Source organism: Hyla sarda, chromosome 3, assembly GCF_029499605.1.
Source record: "Hyla sarda isolate aHylSar1 chromosome 3, aHylSar1.hap1, whole genome shotgun sequence".
Taxonomy (NCBI): Eukaryota; Metazoa; Chordata; class Amphibia; order Anura; family Hylidae; genus Hyla; species Hyla sarda.
Genome location: NC_079191.1, coordinates 58,419,304 through 58,437,612, shown reverse-complemented (window position 1 = coordinate 58,437,612; position 18,309 = coordinate 58,419,304).

Genomic DNA, 18,309 nt, shown 5'->3' with positions numbered 1-18,309 from the left:
ACTGGGAGTTGTTGTTTTGCAACAGCTGGAGGCTCCATTTTGGAAACAGTGGCGCACCAGACGTTTTTAATTTTTATTGGGGAGGGGAGGGGGGCTGTGTAGGGGTATGTGTATATGTAGTGTTTTTACTTTTTATTTTATTTTGTGATAGTATAGTGTAGTGTAGTGTTTTTAGGGTACAGTCACATGGGCGGGGGATTACAGCGAGTTTTCCGCTGCGAGTTTGAGCTGCCAGGCAAAATTTGCTGCATCGCAAACTTGCAGCCTGATACTCACTGTAAGCCCCCTGCCCATGTGAATGTACCCTGTACATTCACAGGGGGGCCTCCAGCTGTTGCAAAACTACAACTCCCAGCATGTACTGTCTATCAGTGCATGCTGGTAGGTATAGTTTTGCAACAGCTGGAGGCACACGGGTTGGGAAACACTGAGTTAGGAAACAGACAATGTTTACCAACCAGTGTGCCTCCAGTTGTTGCAAAACCACTACTCCCAAACATTCTCAGGCATGCTGGAAGTAGATGTTCTGCAACATCTTTAGAGCCAGATGTTGCCGAACTACAACTCCCAGCATGCTTGGAGTTGTAGTTTTGCAACATCTGGAGGACTACAGTTTGCAGACCACTAATACAGTGGTTCCCAATCTGTGCCCTTCCAGATGTTGCAAAACTACAACTCCCAGTATGCCAAAACTGTCCATGCATGCTGGGAGTTGTAGTTCTGCAACATCTGAAGGGCCAGATGTTACAGAACTACAACTCCCAGCATGCCTGGACAGTAATGGCATGCTGAGGATGTGTAGTTTTGCAACATCTGGAAGGGCACAGTGGTCTCCAAACTGTGGACCTCCAGATGTTGCAAAACTGCAACTCCCAGCATGCCCAGGGCATTTGCCCTGGATGCCTGCTGAAGCATTTCAGCAGGCATCCGCTTCTGATCTCAGCCCGGCGCGCGGCAGGGACCGGAAAACGCCAGGACGTACGGGGACGTCCTGGGTCCTTAAAGCCCAGGGTGCGGGGACGTCCCCGTACGTCCTGGGTCCTTAAGGGGCTAAAGGTGTACTCCGCCTATAGACATCTTATCACCTATCCAAAACATTGTGGATGAGATGTCTGATCCTGGAGGGGGTCTGGCCACTTGGACCCCCCACGATATCTGGGCCGACTCTGCGGAATCTGTGGCAATCCATATCGCCAAACCACACCCCCTCTATTCATGTCTATCCAATACTGGATTAAACTATGTGGAATGTTGATTTAGGGATCTATCCAATTGCTAGCAGGCCATGGACACAAGATTACATATAAGATAAGGTTATATGCCGACCAGGTATTATATTGTAGTTCCCAGCGAATTGAATCTAACTTTGAAGGGGAAGTGCCTTTAGGCACTTCCCCCTTCAAAGTTAGCGGGTCATGTAGAAATTTTTCTGTACCATGTCTATGACAATCATGGGTGCTTTTTGCCTTCCTTAGGTTGTAGGGCTATTGTTACCATTAAAATTGTCAGAACCCTAAAATAAACCCTAACAGACCCAACTAAACTAAGGAATACATGTTCATAGTTATTAAAAAGAGGAAACACACCCCTCAAGGAACATAACAAGGGGTACAGTGAGCCTTAACACCCCACAGGTGTTTGATGACTTTTTGTAAAATTTGGATGAGTAAATAAAAAAAATAGGAGGAAATACGAGAAAATGCCCCTCAAAATTTGTAACCCCATTTCTTCTGGGTTTGGAAGTCTTCCATGTATGGATGTAAAGTGCTCTGCTAGCAAACTACAATGATCAGAAGAGAAGAAGCGCCATTGGGCTTTTGGAGAGAGAATTCGTCTGGAATTCAAGTCAGGGGACATGTGCGTTTACAAAGCCCCCATGGTGCCAGAACAGTGGACCCCCCCCACATGTGACTGTATTTCGGAAACAACACCCCTCACAGAATGTAACAATGGGTGCAGTGAGCATTTACACCCCACTGACGTTTGACAGACTTTTGGAACAGTGGGCTGTGCAAATGAAAACTTAAATTTTTCATTTTCATGGACCCCTGTTCCAAAAATCTGTCAGACACCAGTAGGGCATAAATGCTCACTGCACCCCTTATTACATTCCATGAGGGGTGTAGTTTCCAAAATGGGGTCACATATTGGGGGGGGTTCCGCTGTTCTGGCACCATGGGGGCTTTGTAAACGCACATGGCCTTCAATTCCAGCCAAATTCTCTCTCCAAAAGTCCAATGGCGCTCCTTCTCTTCTGAGCCCTGTAGTGAGCCAGCAGAGCACTTTATGTCCACACATGGGGTTATTTATATATTCAGAAGAAATGGTGATACAAATTATGGGGGGCTTTTTCTCAATTACCACTTGTGAAAATGAAAAATTTGGGATAACATTAGAAAATAGAAATATTAGCAATAAATTCATCATAAAATATACTTACTGTTAAATACTTTAACTCAATATAAAATAAAAACAATAAAAATTTATAAAATTTAAAAAATATATATAAAAAATATGTATAGAAAAATCTAAAATCACTAACTAAAAAATAAAATACACAAAATACATAAAAAATACAAATAATAACATAAATAAATATAACAAAAATAAAATATAGCACCAATCACTAATAATAAATAGATTAAGATTATACAAGCAAGTACTTTCTGAATAAGATAACGTTTTTTCACTTCCATCTACTGTTTATATATATATATATATATATATATATATATATATAATTCCCTCTGCTTCCCTTCTCCCTTCCTTATTCCCCCCCACCCCTCCCTTGCAACTTACATGCTACTCAAGAAATCCATATCTTTAGACATCATATATCCCAGACTACCATAGCTTATTACACAACAAACAGAATAAATAACAGTCTATACCGATTCACAGAATATAAATAAATAAAATATTTTTTTCTTTTAAAATTGCATGAGTTACAAGATCATTTACATGAGAATAAAATTACTCATGTTAATAACACACTTTTACATACTCCATGGTCTGCACTATGGATAATTTGGAACATACCCTACACAGTCTAAGTCCCATAACATGCGCAGTAGTACTCTAGAAGTGAAATACAGACAAAGTCCGAAGTCATGCGCACAGGTCCAGCAATATGTAGATATCATGGGAAGTGAATCATCCATCATGAGGCTTGCGCATTGATTACCAATGCGCGGACATGCGTACCTACTGTGACATCACATGTAAACAAAGGTGGTGATAGGCGCAGACGCTAAACACATGCCAGACCATAACAAACTGTATGATTGGTTGCGACTTTTCACAGGATTGGTACACAACTATTGCGGGACACAAGATTGTGATGTGCGGCCATCTGATTGGCGATAGCACGTCACAGGAAATGAACGCAATGTGAGATTATATAAAGCCTACCTAGCATCCGGGGCACCATTAGCCTCAAAGCCCTTGACCAAGCTGGTTTATTGAGCGAAACGTCGAGGAGGCTAGCCATGTTTTAATACAGCGTGTGTTCACTGTTAGTAATGTTAATGCAGCATGCATACTCACCTACTAGTGCACAGATCAAAGTGCACAATATATGTTAATTGTTGAGCACTAACAGAAACTTAGTAGCTAGGAGAGGTTTTCCTTTCCCATAAAAAATTCTGTGACACCGCCGATAATTTTAAACCGTGTGTTTCATAAGGGTAGCTTTTTAGTTTGTGAATTGAATGAAGTTTAAAAGTTTTAGGGGGGCTTCTAGTAAGGGTTTTCCCCAGAAGGGGTAGCCCCTTAAAGGTTGATATTGCACTATTACCCTGGAACCTTCAGGGATCCTTTTTTGTTTAATTCACTGACCATAGAAGGAAAGTAAACATTGCTGTTTAGCTCAATGGTGCTGATCGGGACCTCCGCGATAAAATCGTGGCGTCCCGAACAGCTTGCAGGACGCGAGGAGGATCCCTACCTGACTCCTCGTTGTCCGATCGCCAAATGACTGCTCCATGCCTGAGATCCAGGCAGGAGCAGTTGAGTGGCAATAACACTGATCAATGCCATGCTAAAAGAAACAAAAAATAACACATACCCCAAACATTGCAAACACAAAACCCCCAAAAATCTGTCAATAGTCTCTGTCAACATCATCCTGAGAGGGATAATACACTGCACTACAATAGAAATAAAAATCCCTATCATCTATATCTCAATGGGTTCCATCTTTTCTTTTGTTCTTTTTTCTAATGCGGTTTTATAATCCCTGAGACAAGTAGTTCTGGCCCTAGAGTGTTATATATATTAGCGTCTGTAGCATGTATAAGGGACAAGTTATCATACCTGTGTCTTTTATAGGTGATTGATGCCCGGTGAGAAGGTGAAAGGGACCTATACCCCCGTCAGCTGCAGGAAAGGAACAAAGAGACAGGTAATTAATATTTATATTAATTACTGATAACAATCAGGCTAGATATAACATCTAGACCTGCAGAGATGTCATAGTCTCTACATTATACATGAAGATATATGTGTTTTTAATAAGTATATCGTCTATAGACAGCTTGTTATATAACACAACCATGTCTCAGGTACAGAGATTAGGAACATTTATGATTTCTAATATCTGTCTTATATTTGTAGTAATCCCTTTTTCAATAGACTGACCACAGATTTAAGACATAACTGTACTGTTAAGAAAAATCTATAAGGTAATGTAATAAATCACATACTATAACTGATTATTGCCATTTAAAACTATGAAAAATACATTATGTTGATTATAAAACAGAAATACAGAATGGACACAACCGTCTGTGGCTCAAGCTCGACTGCCCATTTCTTTGAGTGGCCCCTCAATGTTCTCGAAACGGGTGGAGGACATTGTCTCCATTAGAATGGGTCCCCCTACGATGCTTCGGCTGTTGATCTGAAGTGCATTCTGTGCTTTGTAATCTCGGGGGCAAACTGTATTTCTGTTATTAATTTTTAGTTTAGCAATTCCGACCGCAACATGGTTAACCTCTATCCTAAATTTCTGCACAAAATTGATAAAAGAAATTCCAAGAAATATTTTGCCAAATAAAAATATATAAAATATTGATGAAGTTGATGAATAATATTAACCACAAAAATAACAGTTTTTGATTAAAAAACAAATAAACAATAATAATTTATAAAATATTTTGCTCCTGCCCCCTTCCCCAAAAATAAAAAACATATATTACCCTTAAAATTTATGAATAAAGGAACAAAAAATAACACATACCCCAAACATTACAAACACAAAACCCCCAAAAACCTAACAATAGTCTCTGTCAACATCATCCTGGGAGGGATAATACACTGCACTGCAATAGAAATAAAAATCCCTATCATCTATATGTCAATGGGTTCCATCCTTTCTTTTGTTCTTTTTTCTAATGCGGTTTTATAATCCCTGAGACAAGTAGTTCTGGCCCTAGAGTGTTAGATATATTAGCGTCTGTAGCATGTATAAGGGACATGTTATCATACTTGTGTCTTTTTATAGGTGATTGATGCCCGGTGAGAGGGTGAAAGGGACCTATACCCCCGTCAGTGTTACGCCGAGCGCTCCGGGTCCCCGCTCCTCCCCGGAGCGCTCGCAACATCCTCGCAATTGCAGCGCCCCGGTCAGACCTGCTGACTGGGTGCGCTGCGATACCTCTCCCAGCCGGGATGCGATTCGCGATGCGGGTGGCGCCCGCTCGCGATGCGCACCCCGGCTCCCGTACCTGACTCACTCTCCGTCGGTCCTGTCCCGGCGCGCGCGGCCCCGCTCCTTAGGGCGCGCGCGCGCCGGGTCTCTGCGATTTAAAGGGCCACTGCGCCACTGATTGGCGCAGTTGGCTTAATTAGTGTGTTCACCTGTGCACTCCCTATTTATACCTCACTTCCCCTGCACTCCCTCGCCGGATCTTGTTGCCATTGTGCCAGTGAAAGCGTTTCCTTGTGTGTTCCTAGCCTGTGTTCCAGACCTCCTGCCGTTGCCCCTGACTACGATCCTTGCTGCCTGCCCCGACCTTCTTCTACGTCCGACCTTGCTCTTGTCTACTCCCTTGTACCGCGCCTATCTTCAGCAGTCAGAGAGGTTGAGCCGTTGCTAGTGGATACGACCTGGTTGCTACCGCCGCTGCAAGACCATCCCGCTTTGCGGCGGGCTCTGGTGAATACCAGTAGCAACTTAGAACCGGTCCACCAGCACGGTCCACGCCAATCCCTCTCTGGCACAGAGGATCCACCTCCTGCCAGCCGAATCGTGACAGTCATAAGGCCTGTGAGGAGGTAAAGTCTCAGCTTGCTTTTTGCAAAACACGTCAGCATAGTCCATATAAGCCTTAGGGAGAACGGTTACAGGGGGAACCACAGGGTCACGGCAGGGAGTACTGGGAACCGGTTTAAGACAGTACTTGAAACAAGAAGTACCCCAGCTCTTGATTTCTCCTGTGGACCAATCAAGGGTTGGGGAATGGCGTTGAAGCCACGGTAATCCAAGGAGAATTTCGGAAGTGCAATTGGAGAGGACCAAAACCTAAATTTTTTCGTGATGAGGTCCAATGCACATTAGGAGGGGTTCCGTGCGGTAACACACGGTACAGTCCAATCTTTCATTGTTAACACAATTGATGTAGAGGGGTCTGGCGAGACTGGTCACCGGGATGTTGAACCTGTTGATGAGAGAGGCCAAAATAAAATTTCCTGCAGATCCGGAATCCAAGAAGGCCATAGTAGAGAAGGAGAAGGTAGAGGAAGATATCCGCACAGGCACAGTAAGGCGTGGAGAAGCAGAGTTGACATCAAGAACTGTCTCACCTTTGTGCGGAGTCAGCGTACGTCTTTCCAGGCGGGGAGGACGGATAGGACAATCCTTCAGGAAGTGTTCGGTACCGGCACAGTACAGGCACAGATTCTCCATGCGGCGTCGTGTCCTCTCTTGAGGTGTCAAGCGAGACCGGTCAACTTGCATAGCCTCCACGGCAGGAGGCACAGGAACGGATTGCAGAGGACCAGAGGAGAGAGGAGCCGGGGAGAAAAAACGCCTCGTGCGAACAAAGTCCATATCCTGGCGGAGCTCCTGACGCCTTTCGGAAAAACGCATGTCAATGCGAGTGGCTAGATGAATAAGTTCATGCAGGTTAGCAGGAATTTCTCGTGCGGCCAGAACATCTTTAATGTTGCTGGATAGGCCTTTTTTAAAGGTCGCGCAGAGGGCCTTATTATTCCAGGATAATTCGGAGGCAAGAGTACGGAATTGGATGGCGTACTCGCCAACGGAAGAATTACCCTGGACCAGGTTCAGCAGGGCAGTCTCAACTTCACAGTCTCTGAATCTTCTGCTAAGTCCCCATTTTTCGTGGTGTACGGCCGTCACCCTCTTCCCCCCCTCCCTACTCCCTTGCCCTCTGGTTTGCCCGCTGTGGATGAAGTGACTCGTGATCTTTCCACCATATGGAAAGAGACCCAAAATTCTCTTTTACAGGCTTCATCCCGCATGAAAAGGTTTGCCGATAAGAAAAGAAGAACTCCCCCCATTTTTGCTCCCGGAGACAAGGTATGGCTCTCCGCTAAATATGTCCGCTTTCGTGTCCCCAGTTACAAACTGGGACCACGCTATCTTGGTCTTTTCAAAGTCTTGTGCCAGATTAATCCTGTCTCTTACAAACTCCTTCTTCCTCCTTCTCTTCGTATTCCCAATGCCTTCCATGTCTCTCTCCTTAAACCACTCATCATCAACCGTTTCTCTCCCAAACTTGTTTCTCCCACTCCTGTTTCCGGTTCTTCTGACATCTTCTCCGTGAAGGAGATACTGGCCTCCAAGACGGTCAGAGGAAAAAGATTTTTCTTGGTAGATTGGGAGGGCTATGGTCCAGAAGAGAGATCCTGGGAACCTAAGGACAACATCCTAGACAAAAGTCTGGTCCTCAGGTTCTCAGGCTCCAAGAAGAGGGGGAGACCCAAGGGGGGGGGTACTGTTACGCCGAGCGCTCCGGGTCCCCGCTCCTCCCCGGAGCGCTCGCAACATCCTCGCAATTGCAGCAACCCGGTCAGACCTGCTGACCGGGTGCGCTACGATACCTCTCCCAGCCGGGATGCGATTCGCGATGCGGGTGGCGCCCGCTCGCGATGCGCACCCCGGCTCCCGTACCTGACTCACTCTCCGTCGGTCCTGTCCCGGCGCGCGCGGCCCCGCTCCTTAGGGCGCGCGCGCGCCGGGTCTCTGCGATTTAAAGGGCCACTGCGCCACTGATTGGCGCAGTTGGCTTAATTAGTGTGTTCACCTGTGCACTCCCTATTTATACCTCACTTCCCCTGCACTCCCTCGCCGGATCTTGTTGCCATTGTGCCAGTGAAAGCGTTTCCTTGTGTGTTCCTAGCCTGTGTTCCAGACCTCCTGCCGTTGCCCCTGACTACGATCCTTGCTGCCTGCCCCGACCTTCTTCTACGTCCGACCTTGCTCTTGTCTACTCCCTTGTACCGCGCCTATCTTCAGCAGTCAGAGAGGTTGAGCCGTTGCTAGTGGATACGACCTGGTTGCTACCGCCGCTGCAAGACCATCCCGCTTTGCGGCGGGCTCTGGTGAATACCAGTAGCAACTTAGAACCGGTCCACCAGCACGGTCCACGCCAATCCCTCTCTGGCACAGAGGATCCACCTCCTGCCAGCCGAATCGTGACAGTCAGCTGCAGGAAAGGAACAAAGAGACAGGTAATTAATATTTATATTAATTACTGATAACAATCAGGCTAGATACAACATCTAAACCTGCAAAGATGTCATAGTCTCTACCTTATACATGAAGATATATGTGTTTTTAATAAGTATATCGTCTATAGACAGCTTCTTATATAACACAACCATGTCTCAGGTACAGAGATTAGAAACATTTATGATTTCTAATATCTGTTTTTTATTTAAAGTAATCCCTTTTTCAATACACTGACCGCAGATTTAAGACATAACTGTACTGTAAAGAAAAATCTATAAGTTAATGTAATAAATCACATACTATGACTGATTATTGCCATTTAAAACTATGAAAAATACATTATGTTGATTATAAAACAGAAATACAGAATGGAGACAACCGTCTGTGGCTCAAGCTTGACTGCCCATTTCTTTGAGTGGCCCCTCAATGTTCTGGAAACGGGTGGAGGACATTGTCTCCATTAGAATGGGTCCCCCTACGATGCTTCGGCTGTTGATCTGAAGTGCATTCTGTGCTTTGGAATCTAGGGGGCAAACTGTATTTCTGTTATAAATTTTTAGTTTAGCAATTCCCACCGCAACATGGTTAACCTCTATCCTAAATTTCTGCACAAAATTGATAAAATACATTCCAAGAAATATTTTGCCAAATAAAAATATATAAAATATTGATGAAGTTGATGAATAATAATAACAACAAAAATAACAGTTTTTGATTTAAAAACAAATAAACAATAATAATTTATAAAATATTTTGCTCCTGCCCCCTTCCCCAAAAATAAAAAAAAAACATATATTACCCTTAAAATGTATGAATAAAGAAACAAAAAATAACACATACCCCAAACATTGCAAACACAAAACCCCCAAAAACCTAACAATAGTGTCTGTCAACATCATCCTGGGAGGGATAATACACTGCACTACAATAGAAATAAAAATCCCTATCATCTATATCTCAATGGGTTCCATCTTTTCTTTTGTTCTTTTTTCTAATGCGGTTTTATAATCCCTGAGACAAGTAGTTCTGGCCCTAGAGTGTTAGATATATTAGCGTCTGTAGCATGTATAAGGGACATGTTATCATACCTGTGTCTTTTTATAGGTGATTGATGCCCGGTGAGAGGGTGAAAGGGACCTATACCCCCGTCAGCTGCAGGAAAGGAACAAAGAGACAGGTAATTAATATTTATATTAATTACTGATAACAATCAGGCTAGATACAACATCTAAACCTGCAAAGATGTCATAGTCTCTACCTTATACATGAAGATATATGTGTTTTTAATAAGTATATCGTCTATAGACAGCTTCTTATATAACACAACCATGTCTCAGGTACAGAGATTAGGAACATTTATGTTTTCTAATATCTGTTTTTTATTTGTAGTAATCCCTTTTTCAATAGACTGACCGCAAATTTAAGACATTACTGTACTGTAAAGAAAAATCTATAAGTTAATGTAATAAATCACATACTATAACTGATTATTGCCATTTAAAACTATGAAAAATACATTATGTTGATTATAAAACAGAAATACAGAATGGAGACAACCGTCTGTGGCTCAAGCTCGACTGCCCATTTCTTTGAGTGGCCCCTCAATGTTCTGGAAACGGGTGGAGGACATTGTCTCCATTAGAATGGGTCCCCCTAAGATGCTTCGGCTGTTGATCTGAAGTGCATTCTGTGCTTTGGAATCTCGGGGGCAAACTGTATTTCTGTTATTAATTTTTAGTTTAGCAATTCCCACCGCAACATGGTTAACCTCTATCCTAAATTTCTGCACAAAATTGATAAAAGACATTCCAAAAAATATTTTGCCAAATAAAAATATATAAAATATTGATGAAGTTGATGAATAATAATAACAACAAAAATAACAGTTTTTGATTAAAAAAACAAATAAAAAATTCCAATTTATCAAATATTTTGCTCCTGCCCCCTTCCCCAAAAATAAAAAAACATATATTACCCTTAAAATTTATGAATAAAGAAATAAAAAATAACACATACCCCAAACATTGCAAACACAAAACCCCCAAAAACCTAACAATAGTGTCTGTCAACATCATCCTGGGAGGGATAATACACTGCACTACAATAGAAATAAAAATCCCTATCATCTATATCTCAATGGGTTCCATCTTTTCTTTTGTTCTTTTTTCTAATGCGGTTTTATAATCCCTGAGACAAGTAAATCTGGCCCTAGAGTGTTATATATATTAGCGTCTGTAGCATGTATAAGGGACATGTTATCATACCTGTGTCTTTTTATAGGTGATTAATGCCCGGTGAGAGGGTGAAAGGGACCTATACCCCCGTCAGTTGCAGGAAAGGAACAAAGAGACAGGTAATTAATATTTATATTAATTACTGATAACAATCAGGCTAGATATAACATCTAGACCTGCAGAGATGTCATAGTCTCTACCTTATACATGAAGATATATGTGTTTTTAATAAGTATATCGTCTATAGACAGCTTGTTATATAACACAACTGTGTCTCAGGTACAGAGATTGGGAACATTTATGATTTCTAATATCTGTTTTTTATTTGTAGTAATCCCTTTTTCAATAGACTGACCGCAGATTTAAGACATAACTGTACTGTAAAGAAAAATCTATAAGTTAATGTAATAAATCACATACTATAACTGATTATTGCCATTTAAAACTATGAAAAATACATTTTGTTAATTATAAAACAGAAATACAGAATGGAGACAACCGTCTGTGGCTCAAGCTCGACTGCCCATTTCTTTGAGTGGCCCCTCAATGTTCTGGAAACGGGTGGAGGACATTGTCTCCATTAGAATTGGTCCCCCTACGATGCTTCGGCTGTTGATCTGAAGTGCATTCTGTGCTTTGGAATCTCGGGGGCAAACTGTATTTCTGTTATTAATTTTTAGTTTAGCAATTCCCACCGCAACATGGTTAACCTCTATCCTAAATTTCTGCACAAAATTGATAAAAGACATTCCAAGAAATATTTTGCCAAATAAAAATATATAAAATATTGATGAAGTTGATGAATAATAATAACAACAAAAATAACAGTTTTTGATTAAAAAACAAATAAACAATAATAATTTACAAAATATTTTGCTTCTGCCCCCTTCCCCAAAAATAAAAAAAAATATATTACCCTTAAAATTTAAGAATAAAGAAACAAAAAATAACACATACCCCAAACATTGCAAACACAAAACCCCCAAAAACCTAACAATAGTCTCTGTCAACATCATCCTGGGAGGGATAATACACTGCACTGCAATAGAAATATAAATCCCTATCATCTATATCTCAATGGGTTCCATCTTTTCTTTTGTTCTTTTTTCTAATGCGGTTTTATAATCCCTGAGACAAGTAGTTCTGGCCCTAGAGTGTTATATATATTAGCGTCTGTAGCATGTATAAGGGACATGTTATCATACCTGTGTCTTTTTATAGGTGATTGATGCCCGGTGAGAGGGTGAAAGGGACCTATACCCCCGTCAGCTGCAGGAAAGGAACAAAGAGACAGGTAATTAATATTTATATTAATTACTGATAACAATCAGGCTAGATACAACATCTAAACCTGCAAAGATGTCATAGTCTCTACCTTATACATGAAGATATATGTGTTTTTAATAAGTATATCGTCTATAGACAGCTTCTTATATAACACAACCATGTCTCAGGTACAGAGATTAGGAACATTTATGATTTCTAATATCTGTTTTTTATTTGTAGTAATCCCTTTTTCAATAGACTGACCGCAGATTTAAGACATAACTGTACTGTAAAGAAAAATCTATAAGTTAATGTAATAAATCACATACTATAACTGATTATTGCCATTTAAAACTATGAAAAATACATTATGTTGATTATAAAACAGAAATACAGAATAGAAACAACCGTCTGTGGCTCAAGCTCGACTGCCCCTTTCTTTGAGTGGCCCCTCAATGTTGTGGAAACGGGTGGAGGACATTGTCTCCATTAGAATGGGTCCCCCTACGATGCTTCGGCTGTTGATCTGAAGTGCATTCTGTGCTTTGGAACCTCGGGGGCAAACTGTATTTCTGTTATTAATTTTTAGTTTAGCAATTCCCACCGCAACATGGTTAACCTCTATCCTAAATTTCTGCACAAAATTGATAACAGACATTCCAAGAAATATTTTGCCAAATAAAAATATATAAAATATTGATGAAATTGATGAATAATAATAACAACAAAAATAACAGTTTTTGATTAAAAAACAAAAAAACTAAAATAATTTATAAAATATTTTGCTCCTGCCCCCTTCCCCCAAAAATAAAAAAACATATATTACCCTTAAAATTTAGGAATAAAGAAACAAAAAATAACACATACCCCAAACATTACAAACACAAAACCCCCAAAAACCTAACAATAGTCTCTGTCAACATCATCCTGGGAGGGATAATACACTGCACTGCAATAGAAATATAAATCCCTATCATCTATATCTCAATGGGTTCCATCTTTTCTTTTGTTCTTTTTTCTAATGCGGTTTTATAATCCCTGAGACAAGTAGTTCTGGCCCTAGAGTGTTAGATATATTAGCGTCTGTAGCATGTATAAGGGACATGTTATCATACCTGTGTCTTTTTATAGGTGATTGATGCCCGGTGAGAGGGTGAAAGGGACCTATACCCCCGTCAGCTGCAGGAAAGGAACAAAGAGACAGGTGATTAATATTTATATTAATTACTGATAACAATCAGGCTAGGTACAACATCTAAACCTGCAAAGATGTCATAGTCTCTACCTTATACATGAAGATTTATGTGTTTTTAATAAGTATATCGTCTATAGACAGCTTCTTATATAACACAACCATTTCTCAGGTACAGAGATTAGGAACATTTATGATTTCTAATATCTGTTTTTTATTTGTAGTAATCCCTTTTTCAATAGACTGACCGCAAATTTAGGACATAACTGTACTGTAAAGAAAAATCTATAAGTTAATGTAATAAATCACATATTATAACTGATTATTGCCATTTAAAACTATGAAAAATACATTATGTTGATTATAAAACAGAAATACAGAATGGAGACAACCGTCTGTGGCTCAAGCTCGACTGCCCATTTCTTTGAGTGGCCCCTCAATGTTCTGGAAACGGGTGGAGGACATTGTCTCCATTAGAATGGGTCCCCCTAAGATGCTTCGACTGTTGATCTGAAGTGCATTCTGTGCTTTGGAATCTCGGGGGCAAACTGTATTCCTGTTATTAATTTTTAGTTTAGCAATTCCCCTGCAACATGGTTAACCTCTATCCTAAATTTCTGCACAAAATTGATAAAAGACATTCCAAGAAATATTTTGCCAAATAAAAATATATAAAATATTGATGAAGTTGATGAATAATAATAAAAACAAAAATAACAGTTTTTGATTAAAAAACAAATAAACAATAATAATTTATCAAATATTTTGCTCCTGCCCCCTTCCCCAAAAATAAAAAAACATATATTACCCTTAAAATTTATGAATAAAGAAACAAAAAATAACACATACCCCAAACATTGCAAACACAAAACCCCCAAAAACCTAACAATAGTATCTGTCAACATCATCCTGGGAGGGATAATACACTGCACTACAATAGAAATAAAAATCCCTATCATCTATATCTCAATGGGTTCTATCTTTTCTTTTGTTCTTTTTTCTAATGCGGTTTTATAATCCCTGAGACAAGTAGTTCTGGCCCTAGAGTGTTATATATTAGCGTCTGTAGCATGTATAAGGGACATGTTATCATACCTGTGTCTTTTTATAGGTGATTAATGCCCGGTGAGAGGGTGAAAGGGACCTATACCCCCGTCAGCTGCAGGAAAGGAACAAAGAGACAGGTCATTAATATTTATATTGATTACTGATAACAATCAGGCTAGATATAACATCTATACCTGCAGAGATGTCATAGTCTCTACCTTATACATTAAGATATATGTGTTTTTAATAAGTATATCGTCTATAGACAGCTTCTTATATAACACAACTGTGTCTCAAGTACAGAGATTAGGAACATTTATGTTTTCTAATATCTGTTTTTTATTTGTAGTCATCCCTTTTTCAATAGACTGACCGCAAATTTAAGACATAACTGTACTGTAAAGAAAAATCTATAAGTTAATGTAATAAATCACATACTATAACTGATTATTGCCATTTAAAACTATGAAAAATACATTATGTTGATTATAAAACAGAAATACAGAATGGAAACAACCGTCTGTGGCTCAAGCTCGACTGCCCCTTTCTTTGAGTGGCCCCTCAATGTTGTGGAAACGGGTGGAGGACATTGTCTCCATTAGAATGGGTCCCCCTACGATGCTTCGGCTGTTGATCTGAAGTGCATTCTGTGCTTTGGAACCTCGGGGGCAAATTGTATTTCTGTTATTAATTTTTAGTTTAGCAATTCCCGGCGCAACATGGTTAACCTCTATCCGAAATTTCTGCACAAAATTGATAACAGACATTCCAAGAAATATTTTGCCAAATAAAAATATATAAAATATTGATGAAATTGATGAATAATAATAATAACAACAAAAATAACAGTTTTTGATTAAAAAACAAAAAAAACTAAAATAATTTATAAAATATTTTGCTCCTGCCCCCTTCCCCTAAAAATAAAAAAACATATATTACCCTTAAAATTTATGAATAAAGAAACAAAAAATAACACATACCCCAAACATTGCAAACACAAAACCCCCAAAAACCTAACAATGGTCTCTGTCAACATCATCCTGGGAGGGATAATACACTGCACTGCAATAGAAATAAAAATCCCTATCATCTATATCTCAATGGGTTCCATCTTTTCTTTTGTTCTTTTTTCTAATGCGGTTTTATAATCCCTGAGACAAGTAGTTCTGGCCCTAGAGTGTTATATATATTAGCGTCTGTAGCATGTATAAGGGACATGTTATCATACCTGTGTCTTTTTATAGGTGATTGATGCCCGGTGAGAGGGTGAAAGGGACCTATACCCCCGTCAGCTGCAGGAAAGGAACAAAGAGACAGGTAATTAATATTTATATTAATTACTGATAACAATCAGGCTAGATACAACATCTAAACCTGCAAAGATGTCATAGTCTCTAATAAAAAATAACACATACCCCAAACATTGCAAACACAAAACCCCCAAAAACCTAACAATAGTATTTGTCAACACAGGGGCGGACACAGACAGCAGAGAGCCCCTGTGCAAAGAATGTGCCTGCCCCCCCCCCCCACCACCTCCAGCACTGTGCCCCCTCATGTACCTAGACCCCACCGGAGTGCCTCCACTTACCCCGCCCGTGTAGTGTCACCACTTGCCTTGTCCACCACAGGTGGATGGAACGGCTCCTGAGGTGGGCTCCGGGTGGCCCCTGTCCCTCTCAGTGTGCGGACCAGGCCCCATGAGTACTACCCTGAGTCAGCCTGACCCTTATCTAGCTGGGAGGCAGAGGGCAGTGCTCCCTTTACACTCGCACCCCTTGACTTAGCACGACACCCCTTGGCACCCCCTGGTTCCTTGGCTCCTTAGTAATAGAAGTGACTTACAGGCAGGGCCAGACTGGGACCAAAAATAGGCCCAGGCATTTTAAAATAAACAGCCCATTTTTATAGTGGGGGTCTGACTCATGGGACCCCCACCAATCACCTTGGTTCAAGTGGCTGCCCAGATGTTGGAAAGCTGCAACTCCCATCATGTCTGAAGTGACTACAGCTGATGGAACAGTCAGGAGACTACACAATGATATCAGTGACTACAGCTCTGATGGGACAGTTAGGAAAATACACAATGATATCACTGACCTGAGTGACGTCTTTTCTGTTGTCTTTATTTTTCTTCTTCATCTGGTCCAGACACCAGGATTTCTTCCATCTTCTCTGCAGAGTCTGACACCTGGACATCATTGGTTCCTTAATTTGTCAGTAGATCCTCATCCTCTGTATGATGACAATAATCATTATAACCTTGCCAAATACTGTACCCCCTGAATATAATACTGCCAACCACTGTACCCCCTGAATAATGCCAACCACTGTACCCCTGAATATAATACTGCTAACCACTGTACCCCTGAATATAATACTGCCAAATACTGTACCCCTGAATATAATACTGCCAACCACTGTACTCCATTAATATAATACTGCCAACCACTGTACTCCATTAATATAATACTGCCAACCACTGTACTCCATGAATATAATACTGCCAAATACTGTACCAACCACTGAATCATCCCATACACCCCACGCACTCCATCCTCAGTCTCCTCATCACCCCATATACCCCACACACCCCATCCTCAGTCTCCTCATCACCCCATACACCCCACGCACCCCATCCTCAGTCTCCTCATCACCCCATGCACTCCATCCTCAGTCTCCTCATCACCCCACGCACCCCATCCTCAGTCTCATCATCACCACATGCACTCCATCCTCAGTTTCCTCATCACCCCATACATCCCATGCATTCCATCCTCAGTCTCCTCATCACCCCATGCACTCCATCCTCAGTCTCCTCATCACCCCATGCACTCCATCCTCAGTCTCCTCATCACCCCATGCACTCCATCCTCAGTCTCCTCATCACCCCATACACCCCATGCACTCCATCCTCAGTCTCCTCATCACCCCATGCACTCCATCCTCAGTCTCCTCATCACCCCCATACACCCCACACACTCCATCCTCAGTCTCCTCATCACCCCATATACCTTAAGCACCTCATCATTATTACACAGCTGACACACCCACATCAGGGCTGCCGTCAGAAATTTTGGGGCCCCTTACACAGGTCAAGGCCCCCTTCAACCCCTCCCCGCCCCCAAGTAATTTTTAGATTGCATATACTTACCAATGCTGTGCCATAGCACAGAATTGATCTGTGTTATTGGCGCTACCTTACTACAGGCTGTTGAAGCTTTCTGCACTAAAAGATGCACAGATCAGACGAGCCGGAGGCAGATAGGTACCCTCCGCTGAGTTGATCGGGACACCACAATTTTGCTGTGGTCCTGATCAGCTCCTCTGGGCTATCTGGCAACCTATTTTCATACTTTTAGATGCTGCAATGAACTTTGATTGTGGCATCTAAAGTGGTTAATGCTGGACATCACCCTGATTGGTGAACTCTGGCATTAGCCACATGTCCCAGCTCTAACCAACCGGTTATGAAGCATAGAACTGGAGGGGGGCAGGACGTACATTTACACCCTGCAACCTTAAAGAAATACACATATACAGCCTCATATGCGTACACAGCCTCTATATACTCATACATAGCGCCAATACACACATATAGTCATGGCCGTAAATGTTGGCACCCCTGAAATTTTTCTATAAAATTCTCACAGAAAAGGATTGCATTAACACATGTTTTGCTATACACATGTTTATTCCCTTTGTGTGTATTGGAACTAACCCCCAAAAAAGGGAGGAAAAAAGCAAATTGGACATAATGTCACACTTTAATGTCACAAATTATTGGAACCCTTTCAAAATTGTGGATAAATAAGATTGTTTCAAGCATGTGATGTTCCTTTAAACTCACCTGGGGCAAGTAACAGGTGTGG